Here is a 14,766-nt window from a genome sequence, read left to right on the forward strand (position 1 = left end):
GAAACAAAAATCGTTCATCTCTTGCCCTTTTATGCTCTAACTTGCCAGAAAACACACACACAAAAAATCACCAGACACTTAAATTTAGATGCGTGTTTGATTTTGCATCAACAAACAACCCAAGATTTGACTTCTGTACAACGATTTACAAATAAAAATACACTAAAAAATTTGATTCTGAACCTTAGAGCTTGAAATCCGATTTTGTTTCAGAACCTTGCCTTGTTGGGTGTGTAATCGTCGGAAATACAGAGGGGTAGAGATGTCCAACACGATTGGAGAAGTGGGACAATGGGCGGAGAAGAAGGGTTGTCGGCGATAGAGTTCCTGGAGGGATTAACGGGGATTGGCTCGATGAGGGTAATACTGGTGGTGAAGGAGGCAATAAGGAAGAACAGAAGGATGAATGGGACCCACATTTATTAAAGAAATTCAACTAATAAGTTAATTCATTATATATAGACGTGAATGAAGAAATGTATAAAAGGATTGTGGTCCAATTGGTTAAAAGCTTGGTTTTAGAGAGGGAGGTTACGGGTTCGATTCCCTCTCACCCATTTATCCCGTATAATGTGATTTTTTAAATTTAAAAGAAAGGCCATGCCACATCACCCCCAACAGTCCATTTGGCGCACACCTCAGGTAACATGCTGAAAAGGTAAAAGAGGGCTAAAGTGATTATAATAGCCGGTTTTCTGTCATTTTTCATTAATAAAATTGAATTTAGGACTAGATCATAAACTGACCCAAAACTTTGAGACTTTTTCGCAGATTTCCCATACTTAATAAAGGGATTTTGATTCTTTGATTTTTAAATAATGTAATGTTTTAGACACTATAATAATCATATAGATGCTGTCTTAATTTATTATAAATCGATCGAACTACCAGGTTGTACTTTGTAATACGTTTTAGACACGATAATAATGAAACTTAATGTTTTAGTTTTTATCTAATTCGAATGTAAATAACAATACTAATTTAGCAAAAACTATGTCATTATTTAATTTATCCAAACAAAAATCTAAATAGTATTTTTATTATATAGTCGTGTTAAATAAAGACAAAAGATTGGTCCCTAAGTATTGAATAGGCCCCTCTTTCGGTTGTAAAATACCACCAAACACCCGGCACATGTCGGCAAGGAGTTAGGCCATGTTATACACGTAGCCAATCTCTTCATTCTTATCATTGTTTTTCTTTCTTTCATTCATTTTTTATAGCGATCAAATAGTATTAGCACAGAAAACAAAAACTTAAGTGAACACCTTATGCCGCACTAAAAAAAATGAAAAACATACATCAGCTAGACCAATCAATCTTATATAAGTTGGATCTATTATTTATTCACTCGAAAGTGTAAATACTATTATTATCCGTAATACGCATAATTGCTCATCTTTTGTTCCTGAAAACAATGACATCCATAAGGTGGAGACCATTAGAGACACCTTCAGTTTTTGCATCTTTGTTTTTTCTCCAGTTTTTGCATCTTTGTTTTTTCTCCGATACTAGAATTCAACATATCCAGAAATTCAGAGCAAGACGAAGGCTGATTATGAAGAATGTACGACCATCCTACTGGCCACTTTCACATTTCCGAGTCAACATAACATATGCAGGAGAAAAACATGATCCATACTCTCATACGTTGACCGACAAAAGGGACATAAACTTGAGGACACAACAATCCCACGTTTAATTAAATTTGGAAAAGTGTGAATTATGTTTTTAAGCATACACTATATACAAGAATTAATCTATAAAGGAATCCATTTTACCCAAATTGTTTATGTGAAATTCCGTTGGGAATTTTTGAAAGCTAGCTCCAATAATGTAGAATCCTTTAATGTGTCACACCCAAACATTGGGAATCTAGGATCGAAAATAGATATGAGGAAGATTAATTTCGAAATTCACTATGAATTATCTAGTGTTTTTCAAGCTTTGTATAAGTCCCTATTTATAGCTCTAGAAAACCCTTATTTGAATATTATAATAATAATATTGTAATCTGATTCAAATTACTAACCATATCAGCAAATAGAGGCTTCCAGAAACCCTAATAAGGGCTCCCAAAACTGTCTACCATAGGGAGGTTCTAGAATGTCTTTCTTGTTCAACTATTGTACAATTACACTCTAATAGAGAGGTTCTACAATGTCTCTCTTGTTCAACTATTGAACAATTACACTCTAACCCTTGTGTCCTTAATTATTTCTAATTAATACAAAATCAATAATAAAATTAATTCTGATTAATTCTAATTATACCAAATATACCTTCAATAGAGAAGCAAGAAAGAGGCTTTAATCTAACACCAAATTGCAAGACTAAAATGGGGAAAAAGGAGAATCATGCTCACATTTTTCTTTTCACAAGGAAAAAAAGGAGAAAGAGTAAAAGAAAACTAACTCAAAACATGTCCTTACACCGGTTTATATACCTCCACATCAAGATCAATGAACCATGCTTTCAACAAAGTCAAAGGAATGGAGCATTAAGAGGTATTGTAAGAAGAAAGATGAATACTACACTTCCATCAAGGAATTGGTGGTTTTAGGACAAATACTAGGTCTTTGTGTGTGATTCACTCTATTATATAAACTAGCATATATTTTTATATACATCATTTTTATATAAAAACTAACTTTTATATAAATAAACTCTAAAAAGTTTAATAATATATATATATATATATATATATATATATATATATATATAACTTATAAAATCGTACTTTATGACATATATCATAACTTGTTATTTCTCCAAAAAAAATATTATTTCCATAAACAATAATATCCCAATTAGTTGTTAAAATATTATTTTTATAAAATAATAATTTCCAATTAAATACATGCGTTGATTATATTTATTAACAATCAAATTACTCTAATAAATAATCAATTAATGGTAAATTGTTATAAGGTGTGCCTTATAAGATCATATGTCATTAGCAATAACATTCTATAATGACTCTTTGGCCTAAAGATATTTCAATCTCCCACTTGCACAAGACTCATCATAGATTGATATAGACAGTGGTGAACGTCTAACAACATTTCAATGCCCCCAATAATACATGACGAAGAATGACATTCATCAACATCCAATTCCCAAAAGCTCAAAGCTGGAATTAATATATAAGGTAAGCTTATCAGTTATCCCTTTGTTACAAACATTCTATTGAACATAAGACTTGGATCGCAATCAATCATTTGGTGTTCAACTTTAGGTACTGTTGGGACCTAGATCCTTGCTATATCCAGGATCCTCAAATATCCAGGATCCTCAACAACATCAGGATCCCGGCTAATTACCGTTATTATTTTTATCAGTATTTATAACGATCATATTTTGCCTATAACTAACATGTGTGCAGAAGTAGTCAAGGGAAGACTAATTCTCAATGAAGAATCATCTCAACTATGCTAAAGACTCGGAATACTTGGTCAAATAACGATCATGAAGCTAGTCATAGAGGATCCCGGAAATATCGGGCATCTTGTTGGCTAGATTAGACTATAAATTGACACTTGTAATCTGCACACAACACACTGTTCTTTAGCTCAGGCTTACTCTACGAAATTCTCTACTCATTCTTACTAATAACTCATTGTAATCTTTACTTTATATCAATAAAATCATCAAGGCAGGTGATCATTATCACCTCCCAAGGTTTTAAGCCGGAGGTCCTAGCAAGGATCAAGGGCTTTCCTTGTAAACCATCATGTCACTTTTCTTTTACTACTTGCTATTACACAATCTGAACATCACAGTCTCTCATTCAATTTGGTTGATTAGTACTTGTGTAATTTTTGACCAAAACAATTTGACGCCCACCGTGGGGCCGTGGTGTTCAAAATCCTCGAAAAAATCATGTCTACACAACCGATCCTCTCTTCGTCATCTGCTCCTTCCATTCCAACCAAAAACCTACCACCTCCTCCAAATGGACCCCCACTCAGAGTGTCACACCCCGAACCAGACAGCGGAAACGTCCGGGGGCTTGTGCGTGACTTCATCTTGTAATATCATCACAATGCATATAATTGAAACAAGACAACACCATCATCATGCATATCAAAATACAACCAACATTGTTTACATCAAGTATAATATCATAAATTACATGCCAAAATATTCAATGTATGATGATACAAAATATGACAAATTCCACATGTTCTTGTAGACCTTTTTCCGCTTAATGATTCCCTGAGAATACAAGTTATTTTGAAAATGTCAACATATAAAATGCTGGTGATTTCATAAGCATGTTTGAATGAAAAGTTTTGTATTGTTCATAAAACGCCAGAAAATCCGATATTTTCTGAAAAATGGTTTAAAAGTGATGTGTCAAAATCAAGTACCAATGTATGTGTGTTTTCTGTTTTTGGAATGTATATAAAAAATGTAATCCGGAAAAATTCTGTAATTTTTCTGTTGTAAGTAGAAGGTATTGTTTGACTGTATGTTTCCCCAGAAAATCCTATATTTTCTGTTTATAAAAGTGTCGTGGTCTCAAAACCCAAAGACCGATTATCAGTGTATGTATGTTCTCGTATCGACAAGATTTTATATGTATTCTGTAAAATTATGATGGAGAGAATCTCTTTGTGAGCCGTTTTAACCATACTTGATTACGACGAATTCGCCTGTCGTGGCGTTATCAGGTGCCGGCTTGTTTAAGGGAAGGTTTGTCACCCTAGACTGGCCTAGTCTAATTGTAGCGAACAGCTCAGGTGTGGGCTGTCACCCCGAATAGATCTATACACAAACTCTCTCTCTCTCTCTCCCTCCAGAAGACTCTAGTTATAACTACAGGCTACGATTGTACACTCGAGAGGTGTCAACCGGCATGTCTCACTAGCATCCTTAACTGTGTTTACGCAAATATTTTATTATGTTATATCTAATGTTTCCGTGTACGTTTTTATGTTTGAAAAGTCCAACGAGTATGTGTATACATGTACGAGGCCCAACAGACATGTAGAAGGACCACCAAGGCCCAATAAACATGTAATGTATAGTCCAGGCCCAATAAGCATGTAAATGGACCAATAAGGCCCAATAAACATGTAATGTATAATCCAGAGCTATTAAGCATGTAAATGGACCACTAGGGCCCAATAAACATGTAATGTATAATCCAGGCCTATTAAGCATGTAAATGAACCACTAAGGCCCAAAAACATGAATTTTAAGTATTAGGCCCAATAGACATGTAATCGATGAATTTAGTTCGTTTATTATTACATTGTTTGTTTAAGCTCGATTGTTTTCTAAAATGACATACTTTTTGTAATGATGACATTTTTGGCCCATCAAGCTGAAAATTTACAATTTAGGCATATTTTTGATAAAATTGACACTTTAGGACCCTTAAGACCAAAAGTTTACATTTATGGGCCTATTTCAAATAAAATGTCATTTTTATCCCACTATTGTTAAAATAGCATTTTTCGACCCAATATCATGAAGGTTGACATTTTCGGCCCAACTTAATAAAATTGACAATTTTTGCCCTTTTTAACCGAAAAACAACATTTTTGGCTCAAGTTTGTTTGGAATGACAATTTAGTCCACAAAAGTCATACTTTCTCCAAATTTGGCCCATCAAACCGTGAAGGCCCAATTTAAGCCCATTTTGTGAAAAATCTACTCTTTTGGCCCTTTGTAAAACCATAATGTCATAAAAACCCATTTTTTTATACAAAATGACTCTTTGGTCCTTGAAAAACCGTAAGATTCATAAAAGCTTCATCTTTTTGTTTTCTTGTCAAAAATGGTCCCTTTACAAGATTTTGTTTAGTTTTTCAACATCCTTAACATGTTTAACACTTTCATCTTTATAGTGAGTTGCATAAAGTGTTTTAGTTTACAAATATTGTCAAGACTTGATAGAGTTTTCGAGATCTATGAAGTTTCTTCACATAATCACAACTTATAACTTAGAAAACACACATAACATGTACAAATACATAGATTTATCACATAAGCAACTTGTATTCTCCCCCAAAACATAGTAAAACCGAAAAACAAGGGGTATGAACTCACTTTGCTTTGATGTTTTATGTTCTTGGTGATGAAATGAGTAGATATCGGCCCTAGCAAGCTTCTTGAGAAGGATTTTCGGACTTAGATGGTTCTAAGAAGCATGATTCACGAAAACATGGGTGTAAGAGGAGTGAATGAGTTTAATGATGAAGTATAACACTTAGGTTTGTAAGATCTTACCACAATGGATGAGTTCTTGATGAAGTTCTCTTGAAACACCCACACAAACTCACGAAATTTTAAGGAGGAAAGGGGAGTTCTTGAGAGGATATTTGAGAGTGTTTGAAAGAAAAGTGAAGGTGGTGAGGGGGTGGGTTCGACCGTAAATAGAGAGGAAGAAAGAGAGATTTGAAAAGTTTGCATGGTGGGTAATAGGTTCCTAGATGTATGTGATTATGTTGATACATGATAGATAATTATGTGTTGTCAAGCTTAAGTAATCTTCCATTTCCTTTTTCTTTTTGTATTATTGTTGGGCCGAGAAGAGGGTAAGGAGAAAGGAAAAGAGAAGATTTGGGCCCTCTCTTGTCTTATTTCGAGTTTATGAGGCCCAAAGTAATTATTTTTCGGCCTATTGGGCCTTATGAGGTTTCACAGCCCAATGATGCCCAAGGATGGAGTTTACGGCCCATTGGGGCTTATGAAACTAGTTATGGCCCATCATGGCCCATTAGAAATAAGACAGATCATTCTAGGTCCATATGACCCAAATTACCCTAATCTCATGGATGTGGGTCCAATTAGAGCCTAATTAGGGTTCCTAGGCCCAAAGTAGTCAAATTGAAAGTTTATTGGTCCATTAGGCCCAATAAGAGAATCGTAGTCCATATTAACTTGAACCAGGATTTCTAGGGTTTTCAACCCATAGTTGACTATATGTGTAATGCCCGTGTTTCTAGCCTAGGCATTAATATTGATGTGATAGTCTAGGTTAACCTTTGTAACCCATTTTGAAGAAATGAAAAGGAATTATGTGAATATTATTGAATTATGTGTTTTATGCTTAATTATTAGGGTTTAATTAATTAAGAATAAAAATGAGCGTCGAAAAATAAATATTAGATAAAGCCGATATCTATTAAGAAAGTTGAATTGGGCGTGACAAGGATTACAGATATATAAAGAATGCCGAAATCCGAGTTATAACGAAGAAGTTATGACCTGTCGAAGTTTCGCGACAAAACTGGCACGGTGCCGAATGCCGTAAAAAGTGAGTTTTTGATAAACTACTTTTTGGCCTTAGTGATCTAAACGAAAGTCGTAGTGTTTGTTAAACCGAGAGTAGGTATAAAAAGAACGCCCAAATCTGACTTCGTATGAGGAAGTTATGATTTTTCGAAGTTTCAGCTTAACAATAGACAGCTAAAAACTCGAATTTTAGATCGAGTAATTTTTAGCCGACACGACCTAAACGAGAATCGAAGGTATCGTTAATAGTATCACAACGGTAAAAAGACAGACGAAAATCCCCAAAACCGAGAAATCTCGCATACGTGGACTTCGACCACGCCATCTTCGCTTAGAACACGCCACGTGTCCGAAATTTTGCTGAGTCATTCGAGCTGCTGAGTCATCCGAAGTGGTCCACTAGGAGTCCGACGCGTGTCCCTTATGGCGTGTCCGAGTCTCGCAGGAGGAGCCACCTGCGCACCCTCGCCCAGCTGCTGCCGCATGTCCTCGCCTGCTGACTCCTCTCTTCCTTAGCCGACTTCGGACCTCCTATAAATAAGAGGGCTTGCGAGCCTTCTCGGTTACTTTTAGAATTTTGTCACTTTTAGCCCCTTTCTTCATATTTCCTTCATATTAACATCCCCCAAAGCCCCGATATCGATTATAACCCCCGAAATACGCCACGAAGTGCCCGAGAAGCCCGTAAAATTTATCTTTTCGGTTTCGAAGCCCGACCCTCGCAGAGCCCGGTTTCTAAATAAAACTCCCGGTTTAATTAGAAACGAACATTTTAGGAAACGAATTGCTGCCCGATTTTCATCAAATCATGTGAGTGTATAGTCACTTTCACTTTACACATAGATATGAAGTATTTACCTTAAAATATGTGCTATGTGTAAATATATTAATTGTTTATTTGAGGTGACTGTTGGATTGATGTTTTATACAAGTTTTAAACTGTATATGTATTTTTATCTACAAATATGTTGGGTAAAACATGGGTAGATAGTTGATGTGTGATGAGATAAAATGACGAGAGGCCTCGATGTGATTGTGATTCAGTCATCTAGCGGAGTTTGGATGACGACCACGGACTTTCTAGACAGTCCAGTTGAAACGCTAGCAGGCCCGCAACCTGTAGGTGTTAATGAACTTGGGCTTTCATTCGCTGTACTCCAATCCCCCTCATGGTTGCCTTTAGGACATGTATGGCTGAGGAAACCCCTTAGCAGTAGTGTCCATACCGATGATATTCTTTAGGCTAGGTCCCTTGGGATAAGTGTTTAGGGACGTAAAGTGAGGATAACGGGAACGGGTAATCAGGGTTATTGTTGATTGATGAACTTAATAAGTTTATTATTATTGTGGGTTGAAAACCCTATATGCTCACCAGGCTCCCAAGCCTGACCCACTCAGGTTTTTATGTTACAGGTAGTGGACCCCGAGCATAGTCGGAGGATGATGAAAGATTTTTGGATTATAGGCCAGTAGTTGTAAATAACTGTTGAAAGGCAATGTCTTGTTTATGCTTTTGATCTGTATCAGAACATGACATCCCGAGGTTTTGATATGAAATGAAATTATATATTTCTTAAAGAAAGGTTTTGACAAACTTTTATCATATTTTGTATTGGGGACCAATTCCGCAACATCTTTTAAAAAGATTTCTCTGATTTTATTTTAAAAAGCATAAATTAAATCGGTCTTTTCTGGCCGAGAAATTAGGGGATGTCACAATATGCACTGTATTGTATTAGGTTATGGGATTCTTAAGTGAGGTTCGATTCAAATGGATGTTTTTGATTAAGCATAGAGTATGATTTTCACGTAGGGTACATGCCTTACAGTAGATGATGTTTACATGAGAATAGAATTTCCTAGCTAAAAATGCTAGTTGTGACATCATCCCCCCGTTAGAAGGAATTTCGTCCCAAAATTCTTTCGAAAGGTAGGATCATGAATGAGAGAATAAGTGAGGGTACTTCTGATTCATTTGGTCTTCGCGTTCCCATGTGAATTCCGGACTACGCTTGGCGTTCCATCAAACCTTTACAATCGGAATGCGGCTCTGCTTCGTACGCTTCACTTCCCTATCCATTATCTCGACTGGTTCCTCGACGAACAAGAGATTCTCGTTTACTTCGATTTCTTCTAGAGGAATGAAAAGAGTTTCATCTGATAAGCACTTTTCAAATTCGAGACGTGGAGCACGGGGTGTACATTGTTGAGCTCTGAAGGTAGTTGCAACTTATAAGCTACCGGACCAATTCAGGCCAGGATCTCGAACGGTCCGATGTATCGTGGGTTCAGTTTTCCTTGTTTCCCAAAACAGATCATTCCTTTCTAGGGAGAGACTTTCAATAGCACCCGATCCCCGACTTGGAATTCCAGAGGCTTTCGCCGTTTGTCAGCATACCTCTTTTGTCGGTCTCGCGATGCTTGAATTCGGGCCTTGATTTGGATTATCTTTTCGGTCGTTTCTCGAATGATTGCTGGCCCTGTAAGAGTGTTGTCTGGTGATTGTCCTTTTTCTAGTTGGGTGTCACCCACCTCAGCCCAACATAGAGGCGATCTGCATTTGCGACCATATAAACCTCAAAAGGAGCAACCTTGATACTCGTGTGATAACTGTTGTTGTATGAGAATTCAACCAAAGGCAAGTGGGTATCCCATGACTTTCCGAAATCAATCACACAGGCTCGGAGCATGTCTTTGAATGTTTGGATGGTTCGTTCGCTTTGTCCATTGGTTTGAGGGTGGTAAGTTGTGCTCATGTCCAGATGTGTTCCCACAGCCTTCTGGAGTGACTGTCAAAACCGTGAGGTAAATCTACTATCTCGATCCGAGATAATAGACACTGGCACCCCATGAAGTCTTACGATCTCTTTGATGTAGATTCGCGTCAAGCTTTCCATCTTGGAAGATTCTTTTATTGACTGGAAATGAGCGGATTTAGTTAACCTATCGACGATTACCCAGATAACATCCAATCCGTCTGTCGTCTTAGGTAATTTGGTCACGAAGTCCATGGTAATCCTTTCCCATTTCCACTCGGGTATTACTGGCTGTTGTAATAGTACCGAGGGCTTTTGGTATTCTAATTTCACCTTGGCGCAAGTGAGACACTTGACCACATAAGTGGCGATCTCTGCCTTCATATTTGGCCACCAATAATGTTGCTTTATGTCTAGGTACCTCTTAGCCGAACCCGGATGGATGGAATATCGCGTCTTGTGGTCTTCGTTCATGATCATTTCTCTGAATTCCCCAAGTTTAGGGACCCAGACTCTATTCATGAAGTAGTAAATTACGTCCTCCTTGGCTTCAAAGTTCTTGTCCATCCCACGCAGTGTTTCATGTGTGACGTTCTCCGGCTTCAATTCATCTGCTTGGGCTTCCTTGATTTGTGAGGTTAGGTGGGATTGGATGGTTATTGATAGGATTTTCACCCGGTGATCTGAGTATTCTTTTCTGCTCAGGGCATCGGCTACCACCTTCGCCTTGCCTGGGTGGTATTTGATCTCGCACTCGTAATCATTTAGCAGCTCAACCCATCTTCACTGCCTCATGTTTAACTCCTTTTGGTTTAGAATGTGTTGGAGGCTTTTGTGATCGGTGATGATGGTGCACTTTGTACCGTAGAGGTAGTGCCTCCAAATCTTTAGGGCGAAGACCACAGCTCCCAGTTCGAGATCATGTGTGGTGAAATTTACTTCATGCGTCTTTAGTTGCCTTGATGCGTAAGCTATCACCTTTCCACGTTGCATGAGGACACGACCTAACCCTTGATTCGAAGCATCGCAGTAGACCACGAAATCTTTGGTTCCCTCCGGTAGGGATAGCACTGGTGCACTACAGAGGGCTTGCTTCAAGGTTTGGAAGGAGGCTTCTTGCTTTTCCGTCCAGTTGAAAGGCACACCCTTTTGTGTCAATGTGGTAAGGGGTTTGGCTATCTTGGAAAAATTCTGGATAAACCTTTGGTAAGTAGCCTGCGAGACCCAGGAATTGTCGGATTTTCATTGGGGTTCTCGGGATCGCCCAACCTTCAATGGCCTTTATCTTGGAAGGATCTACATGAATCCCTTCCTTGCTGACTACGTGACCCAAAAAGTTTACACTGCGGATCCAGAACTCGCATTTGGTGAGCTTCGTATACAGTCTTTCAGCTCTTTGGGTTTCCAAGATTTGACGGAGATGTTGACCATGCTCTTCTTTGCTTCGAGAGTAGATAAGAATATCGTCGATGAAGAGAATCACGAATTTATCAAGGAATGAGCGGTAGACTCGATTCATGAGGTCCATAAATGCAGCGGGGGCATTTGTTAGACAGAAGGGCATCACAACAAATTCGTAATGACCGTATCGAGTTCGAAAGGTAGTTTTTGGAATGTCCTCTTCCCGAACTCGAAGTTGATGATAACCGGATCTCAGATCTATTTTTGAAAAATAACTAGCTCCTTGAAGATGGTCAAATAGATCGTCAATCCGAGGAAGTGGGTATCGGTTTTTGACAGTGAGCTTGTTTAATTCCCTATAATCGATGTACATTATGAAGGATCCGTCCTTTTTCTTGACAAACAAGACCGGAGCTCCCCAGGGTGAGAAGCTTCGTCGGATGAATCCCTTGCTCAACAGCTCGCTTAGTTGGCTGGATAACTCCTGCATTTCGGCGGGAGCTAACCTGTAGGGTGATTTGGCAATTGATGTGCCTCCTGGTATTAGGTCGATTCAGAATTCGACCTGTCTTTCTGGGGGTATTCCCGGAAGATCTTTTGGAAATACATCTGGGAAGTCACATGCCACTGGAATGTCTTGAATGTTTACTTCTTCTTTGGTCTTATCCACAACATGAGCGAGGAATGCGTAGTTCTTCTTGTGTAGACATTGTTGTGCCTTGATGCATGAGATAAGACGAAGATTGGCACCAGGTTTATCACCATAGATTATTAGGGTTTCGTGATTGGGGAGATGAAGGAGAACGACCTTCTCGCGACACATAATATCAGCATGATGGGGGCTTAACCAATCCATGCCGATTATCACATCAAAACTCCTCATATTTTACTGGCATCAAATCTATTTGAAAAGAGTGATTGTTTAGTGTTAATGTGCACCCTACATAGACATCTTTGGTTGTTTCAGTTTTCCCATTATCCATTTCCATCGTGAAGGCTTCGTTGAGCTTCTGGGGTTGTTGATTTAGTAAGTGTTTGAATTTATTACTAACGAAACTTCGCTCCGCCCCACTATCGAATAAGATGCATGCGTATGTGTTGTTAAGTAGGAACATACCAGTAACAACTATTGGGTCCAGAACTGCTTCACCTTGACCCAATGCCAATACCCTTGCTAATGTTCCTGCCCCCTGGTTGTTTGCTTTGGGGCAGTCGCGCTTGAAGTGACCGGTTCCTCCACACCCATAGCAGGTGTAACTGGCCCCAACATTGTTGTTGTTGTTACAGTTGTTGCGATTGTTGTTGTTGTTGTTGTGGTTCTATTGTTGGTTCTGTTGAGGCTGAGTTTTACAGTATCGTGCAGTGTGACCCTTTCGGTTGCAACTTGTGCAATGCATCTCCCTGCACTCTCCGTGATGGTGGAAATTGCATTTGCTGCACTTGGGTAGGGTCCCTGAGTATTGTTTGGGAGCATTTGGTATGCATGAGGCTGGAGCATGTGGTGTTGTGGTAGCTTGAGTAGCAGCATGAACAACCACAGTTTGTTTCTTCTTTGATGATTCTGAGTGTTGTCGTCCCTTTCGCTTGTTGTTTTTACCCTTCTTGTTATCACATTCTTTCTTAACTTCTGCTTCCCCTGCTTTGGCACCCTTTTTGTTGCCATGGTCATATAGTTTCTTGGCTAGTCTTTTTGCACTGTCATACATGGTCGGGTTTTCTGCAATCACATTCCCTTGGATTGGTGCGGTCAATCCCAAATAAATCTTTCAATCTTCTTCCCTTCAGATGTGATCATTCCTGGACATAAGAGAGACAACTCACTAAACCTTGATATGTAAGCATAGATGTCAGAGTTTTGAACCGTGAGGTTCCACAGCTCTTGCTCCATTTTCTGGATTTCTCCCCTTGGACAGTATTCGGCCAACAACATTTCCTTAAGCTCCTCCCATGGCATAGCGTTCGCCACTGGGAGTGTCATGGCCTCCACGTGACCATTCCACCAAGAGAGAGCTTGATCAATGAATGTGCATGCAACAAACTAGACCTTGCACCCCTCCGGACATCCGCAGATCTCAAACATTGATTCCACCTTTTCAATCCATCTTTTCAGGGTTATTACGCCTCCCGTCCCGTTGAAGGTTCGAGGCTTGGCGTTTGTGAAGTCCTTGTAGGTGCAGGTTCTTGGGGGTCCGTGATTTGTTCCATGATTTGTGCTTCCGGTTCCCTGCCCGTTACCTTCACCGTTGTTTCCGTTGCGAATTTGTGCCAGTGCTGTAGTGACCGCACCTGACACTGCCACTTGGAATGCGACTGAGTTTATTTCTGGTGGCGTCGGTGTCGTGTTGTTTCCGCGGTTTGGTCTTTGAGGCATCTTTCTGTCATGGAACGGAGAGATGTTGAGTATCCAATGTATTTAGTTTCACGATTTCTTGGTTATAGCACAGTGTCAGTGATTTGGTTGTGTATAAGTGAGTGGATGCATACAATCAACATGTAGTAAAAGTAATAGAACACATAGCAGATAACAACATCATGATAAAATATATAGCCGATTTCATTAATGATAATCTTTTGAGTACATGAAAATTTGCCTACATAAGGCATACAATACATGCAGTGAAATAAAATTCGACAGAGTAATGACTCCATGAGTAGTGTAGTCACTTAGGGGCTGTTTGGCAGGATCTGAATTTTTAAGATCTGAATTTTTAAGAGGTCTGAATTTGTAAGAGGATCTAAATTTCTAATATCTGAATTTTTAACATGCTGTTTGGTTTGAACCTCTGAATTTTGGTGCTGAATGATAAAAATGACAATTTTACCCTTTTGTATCATTTCTTTCAATTACAACATCTTATCTTTGAAAAAAAATCCATGGAAGTAGGATGCTAAACATTACACCCAATATTACAAAAAAATACAATGAAAACTAAACAACCTAATATTTCATTATAATTACTAGCCAATAGTTTGGAACCGGAAATGTAAATATATATATATATATATATATATATATATATATATATATATATATATATATATATATATATATATATATATATATCATATTATAATCATCTTCAAATAGTCTTTACAAAAACAAAAGCAATCTTTATTACAAAAAGTTCTTTCATTCATTCTCACATCTCAAGCATTACAATCAATGAAAATCTAAAATGACATCCAAGGATGATGACCGCTTGACCAACATACCCCTGCATCAAACATTCTTTCATTCATTCTCACATCTCTCTTTCATCTGGTATTTATCTCCACATTGAAACCTTGAAATGTGGATGGGCTAAAATTAAAGAATTTAAAAGGAACATACTTGATTTTAGGAAAGTTCATTGTTGGTTAT

Source organism: Lactuca virosa, chromosome 7 (assembly GCF_052849685.1).
Source record: "Lactuca virosa cultivar CGN04683 chromosome 7, Lactuca_virosa_CGN04683_v6, whole genome shotgun sequence".
NCBI classification, from domain to species: Eukaryota; Viridiplantae; Streptophyta; class Magnoliopsida; order Asterales; family Asteraceae; genus Lactuca; species Lactuca virosa.